The following is a 6,710-nucleotide window of genomic DNA, read 5'->3' on the forward strand; positions in this document are numbered from 1 at the left end:
CTCATCCATCATCAATTTCGTCATCACCGATAACACCAATATTTTGTTAACATCTTTATTAATTCTGATTTTTTGTGGTGATGGAATAAACTAAAAATATTATCAAAATAAAATCATTGTATAATACCAAATAAACCAAAAATTGTCCATTATATAAATTCGAATTTAGAAACACTTGCGTCTCAAATGAACCGAAAATTAGCACAAAATAAAATCATTGTATAATACCAAATGAACCAAAAATTTTCCATTATATAAATTTGAATTTGATGATAACGATAACGACGATACGTATTAGAAGAAGACAATGACGATAATGATAACGATTATGATGATGATGATGATGGAGGAGACGAAATTCCAATAAGAGGAGGAGAATGAAGAGGAAGAGAAAGAGATGTTGTTGGTGACGATGGTAATGAATTTAAAAAATAATAAAGAAAAGAAGAGAAGAAGACGTAGCATTCGCAGTGAAGAAGAATAAGAAGAAGCAACGTAAATTTAAAAGAAGAAGAAGCACGGAAAAAAGAAACGCGTAACTCAAATCACTTGGATGAACTTGGATGTAAAATTACTTGGATGTGGAGAAATATTCAATATTTTATAACAAAAAATATTATTATTGGTGGCGATTCACGTATAGATATTTCATATAAAGTTAGTAGCTATTTGATATGTTTAAATAAATTACTGTCTAACCATTTTTAACTAGTAATTTTAAACAAAAATAACTACATGAGTTTTCACTATTATTTTTTTTAAAGAAAAAATATTTTGATATGATCAAACTATTACATTATATAATACCAAAAATATTATATTATATTATATTATTATTTAAAAATACACAATAATAATTGAACATATTATATATATACTAAAAAGAGTTATTAAATTAGTTATTTATATAAAATTAATCTTTTATATGTATATTATATTTTTTTAATAATAACTCGTGTTAAATTCGTGCGATGTACGGGCTTACATTTTAATTTGACATGTTAAATCAAAAATAATATTTTAAAATTATAAATTTTTTGAGTTTAGTATAACACTATTATCGTTATTATATAATAAACATATTGAATATGTTGTTTTTATCTTTATTCAAAATAGTCACAAAAAAATCTTTATTCAAAATAAAATACAAATAAAATAATTTGAAGTCTTCTTAAACCATAAGGAAAAAGACCTGCAAAAATAAGAACATATATAACTGTAATAGTAGTATGTTAATTTTACATTAAATTTTATTTTTTTCTATATTATGATTATTATTTATATATTAATATTAACATGTCAATGAAAATATTTTACATAAAAAATAGGAAAAAGATCCGTTCACCGATAACAAATTTTTTTTAACAAATTAAAATTCTTCAAGCAAAAGAAGGGTTTAATATTACAAAAATATTCATAACAAAATAAGTTGAAATAACAATTTATAAAAATGAGAATAAAATTTTGAAATAAATTCAAATACATAAATTTATAATGAAGTAAATATCAAAATTTTTAGATTTATAAAAACAAATATATGATTATCGATCATCGATCTCTAATTCAATAATATTGTACTTAGTAGACTTGCCATCTTTTTCAAGAGTCTTCTTACTCCCAATTCCAACAAGATATCCAATAACATCTAGAATGAATTAAAAAAATTATTGTCAATAAGTTTGTTAAGAAAAAAATACAATCAAAATGATCAATACAATAAATAAATTTATCAATGAATTATACTTTTTCTAAAGTAATAATCTTACCAACCAAATAGGTGTAATCGAACCCAGTGTCAAAACTCACAAAATTAAATCCATATCGTGGGTGTAAAATCTGAGAGATTAGTAAATAATTAGCTAATAATTATTTATTAATAAAAAATTAGAAAATTAAATTTTATAGTTTAATGTGATAGAGAAAATTAAAACAAGAATTTTGACACCAATTTTAAAAGATTTGACCCAAAATTGGGTCGAACGAACCGAACCGAGCAAATTGGGACCATAATGAGCCCAAGGCCCAATTCACGCTGGAAGTTTCAAGAGAGGGAAGAAGAGAGTTTCAAAACACAAACCCTTACTTTCATAATCAAATTCTTGTAATTTTTGATCCGGAGCTCCGATCATCGCATTGTTTGTGACCACACGTCTGTGGCGGCGAGCGCTACAAAGCCCAGTCATTGGTTAGGTAAGGGATTCACGTTGTCTTCCTCAATTTTCTCATTTCCAGTTTCGAAATTCTTAGGTTTTGGTATTGAGATTTTGTGTAATTTCAGTGTTTAGGATCAAATTAACTTGGTAGACTTGCTGAGTCTTATCCCAATTTCCCATTGATAAGGTGAGAATCCTAGAACCCTAGTTAATTCTTTAATTTTGTGTGTTGGATATTAAATTTTACCAAGGTATGATTTTGGTTTCTCGTATATAAAATGTAATGTGTCGTGAAAACTTAGGCTAGTTGACCCATAGGATAAGTTGAATTTAATGTTAGTTGTTGAATTAAATTGTTGATTGGGTTGTGTTGAGGATAATTGTTAAATTGATGTTATGGAATTGGTTAAGTGGATTATGAGGTGTTTAATGTTGAGTTTCCTGTGAGAATATGTTGTTTGTGATAATTGATGAGGATATTAAATGATGATAATGATAGTAGGATGACTTGTGAATTGTGTTGCATTGGTTTGTGATATGTATATGAATGAATGATTTATAATAAAATTGTTTTGAGCTTTGACCTGACAAGGTTCTTGGTAGTTTACTGCTTGCCTAGTGTCGAGATGTGTGGGGATTTCGTGGTGGTTTACTAGCCACAAGTTTTTAAATGAAATGCTTTGTGGGGTTCGTGGTGGTTTACCGCCCACATGTTTTTGAAAGTAAATGTATGTGGGGTTTGTGGTGGTGTACCACCCACTTATTTGTGTTGTTTTCCATATGAGGATCTTGCGAGGTTTGGGGTGGTGTACCACTCGCAATGGTGGGGTTCGTGGTGGTGTATCGCCCGCTAGGTGGGGTTCGTGGTGGTGTACTACCTACCAGTTTTCAAGAGGATGATATCCGTGTTAGCTACCGGGTGTGTCAGGTTCTGGCAAAGTAACCGACACGTGAGCTCACGGCCAGTAAGACAGACATGCATCATGTTGCATTTGTTTGCTTTGTTTGGGTGTGCATACTTGTTTTGGTTTGCCTATCTGATAAATTCTGTATAACTGGTAACTGTGATACTTGCTATAACTGTTCTTTAAATATGTCTACCTTGTATTTGCCTGTGTTTGTAATTGTCTTTCTATTTTGAGTACTTTGGTAGTGGACTGATAATAATGATGATTTATTTTGAACCAGGCCGGAGGTTGGGTTGAGTTTATTTAGGCCGGAGGCTGGGCTGGTTTGATTTGGGCCATAGGCCGTAACTGGCTGGATCAATGGTAAGGATTGGTTAACAATGATTTATGAGTAAGCAGTAAAATGTATAGAATGCTATGTTAGGTGAAAGTGAAGGTAAGGGTTAGAGATATATTGTGACTTGGGTACCTTAGAGAGTTTTACCAAATTTATAGTTCAATTTACTCCTTTAAGTTTTATAATCTGAGTGTCAAAGTTCTAGGATTGCCTTTGGCTTTTCCGGGACCTTATTTATTATATATGTGGGCACCTTAACCATATTGAGAACCCCCGGTTCTCATCCCATACAATATTGCTATTTTTCAGATGCAGATTGAGAAGCACCACTCTGTATTTTGGAGACTCTGATGAAGCGAAGAACTCTTGGGACTCAGGGACATATTTTGTTTATATTCATATATGTATATAAATTTTTCACCTTGTATCTTATGCTTGTCCCTCCTAGAAGTTGATTTGGAGAAATAGGTTCTGTAAACAGTATTGTGAGTCATGTTTTTTGGGATTCTCATGTATATATGTATATATGTTTATATGCTCTGTCTGGTTTTAACTTCGCGAGCCGGGTCAGAAGCTTTGCTATCTGTATCTTGGAACTCTTTTGTATATATACTTTCATGCTTATTTTACTCTTATCCAACTTCATTACGTTTATCGCTTACGTAAGTGATGCGCTTTTCTATTTAACGCTTTGCTTTAAACTTTCTTTTAAAGGCTCTAACAATGACCAAAAGCATGGGTTTAGATTTTCGCACTAAAAATAGGATTGACGTTGCAAGTATAGTCTAAGCCCAATCATTGGTCATCAATCAAATTATAATTCTAAAAATGTCACAATTCAAAGCAAATATAAATCGAGAGTATTTAGACTCCCGGATCGTTCTCCCTAGGAACTAGTGACAACGAGTGCATACAATTTTGGTTGTGGAAGGCAAGGGGGTTTTTAATGATTGAAAGCAAACAAAATAAAGGAATTAAAGAACAAGACAAAATTGCAATTAATAAAGCAATAAAGGAATAAAAGAACTATGTATGTAATATAAACAAGTAATGCTATAAAGTGATGGAAAAGTGATTCAAAACATAAATGAAACCTTGAATAGGGATGAGTTATGGAATTCCTTCCTTGCCATAACCACAGGTTTGCTTTTGCTGTTTGCCGACATTCACTGTTTGCTTTTACTGTTTACTTTTACTTTTTTACTTTTTACTTTTTACTTTTTTTTTTCATGATTGGGCTTTTACATTGATTACATATACAGTACTTTGTTACATCTCAAATGGGTCTTGTGAATCTTGATAATAATGAGCTGGACTGGACTGGACCTCTTCATCTTCTCCAAGAGGCACGGTCTGTATTGCTTGTAAAGAGCTTTGAATATCTTCTTCTGAAGTTGCTGCAGCTAAAGCTGCCATAATTTGTCTCTTTTGTGCTAAGAATTGAGTTTCTTTTTTATACGCTATTTGTTCATTGTTGGTGCTTGAGGCTGTTATTGTTTTTTTATACGCTATTTGTTCTTTGGTGGTGCTTGAGGCTGCTGTTGCTGGGCGCTTTTGTGATGCTGTTAATCATTGATCAATAGCTGCTCTTCTTAGCAAATTTATATCATATTTGTTCCACCATTTAATTTTTATTACTCTTACTAGATATTGTATGCTTGGAGATTCTTCATATGCTGCTGAATCATATTCCCAGGTCATAATCCAGCTTATTCCCATGGCTGCTATGAATGAAATAAATTTATATTCTTGTAGGAATGATGACTTGCTTTTAAAATATTCATATGCCATACTGGCTTCTTTTGGGAAGAAGGCTTCCATTGGTCCAAAGTTTTGGAACCATGCTTGAAACCATTTAGGAAATTGTAATGATATCCCCTTTCTAAACCAAATGAACCAGGAATGGGGACTTGGTGATAGGAATAAAACATGATTCCAAGCTTCTTGGTAATCATAGTAGGTATAGTTCTGAGGTTCAAATTTTAATGAGAAGCTTTTAGATTGATATGGGGGTATTTCCCAATATTGCAAGGATAATATTTTTATAATTTTTATTTTTGAATAAATAGGCTGTTTAGTGTTGGAATCTTTGTAATGTGTTAATTCAATGGATCCGGTGTCTACTAATATGAATTCATAAAATTTTTGGGTTTTTTGTGGGTTAATAGGAATATAATGGAAAGTATTTGGGAAGATAGTCTTGTATAAGGTTTTTCTGTCTTTCTTGAACCACTATTTTTCAATAGCTAATATCTTCATAGGATTGGGTTTCTCATAGTAAGGAAATTGTTCTTTCAAGGGTTGAGTATTATAGAGGTCAGATGGTTGTAATAATGTGAATTTATTATTAGCAGTAATTAAAGAGCTCTTAGAAGGTGATGATGATGATGGTGCAGCTTTTATCTTAATGATAATTGTTTTGCTGGTACAACAGTAATAGGTAATTTTGTTTCTTTTATTTGGTCAAAAGGTTGACCATAATCTTCACTGGAGGCTGCTTTTTGCTCCATTCTTTCCCTGCAAAAATTCTCTAGTAAGAAAGTCAGGGAGTGAATTTAGTTCTCCTTTTATATGTTCAATGGTAAAATCAAAACATGATAAAATAGCTTGCCATCTTGCAAATATTTTTTTTGAAACCAAATTTTTTACATCATTCTCTAAAACATTTGGGGCTGCTTTACAATCAGTTCTTATTAAGAAGGTTTTATTAAATAAATCTTCTTGAAATTTTGAAACACATAATACTATGGCAAGTATTTCTTTTTTGACTGTGGGGTAGTTCTTTTGAGCTTGGTTCCAAATTCCTGAATGATATTTTACTATTTGTTATTTTGAGCTATTAGGAGGTATTTGTTTAAGAATTCCTCCATATCCTAATTCTGATGCATCTGTTTCTACAATTAATTTAGCCGATGGGTCTAATATACTTATGCAAGGTATTTCTTTTACTGCATTTTTTATTTTTATTATTGTAGAAGTCATTTCTTTTGTCCACGGAGGTGGATTTTTTCTTAGTCTCTTATAAAGAGTTTCGCATGTAACTCTTATTCCAGGTAAGAATTCTGCTACATAATTTAAACATCCCAAAAATCTTTGTAGTTGTTTTTTGTCAGTTATTTCATTTGGAAATTTATCTGCAAATTCAATGGCTCTTTTAATAGGCACTATAGTTCCTTGATAAATTTCATATCCTAAGAACCTTACTTTAGTTGTAAAAATTTTCATTTTCTTTTCGGATAAAACTAATCCTTGTTCTTTTATAATATCCATGAATTTTTCTAGATGATATATATGCTGCTTTATTCCTTTTGA

This window comes from Arachis duranensis, chromosome 3 (genome assembly GCF_000817695.3).
Source record: "Arachis duranensis cultivar V14167 chromosome 3, aradu.V14167.gnm2.J7QH, whole genome shotgun sequence".
Taxonomy (NCBI): Eukaryota; Viridiplantae; Streptophyta; class Magnoliopsida; order Fabales; family Fabaceae; genus Arachis; species Arachis duranensis.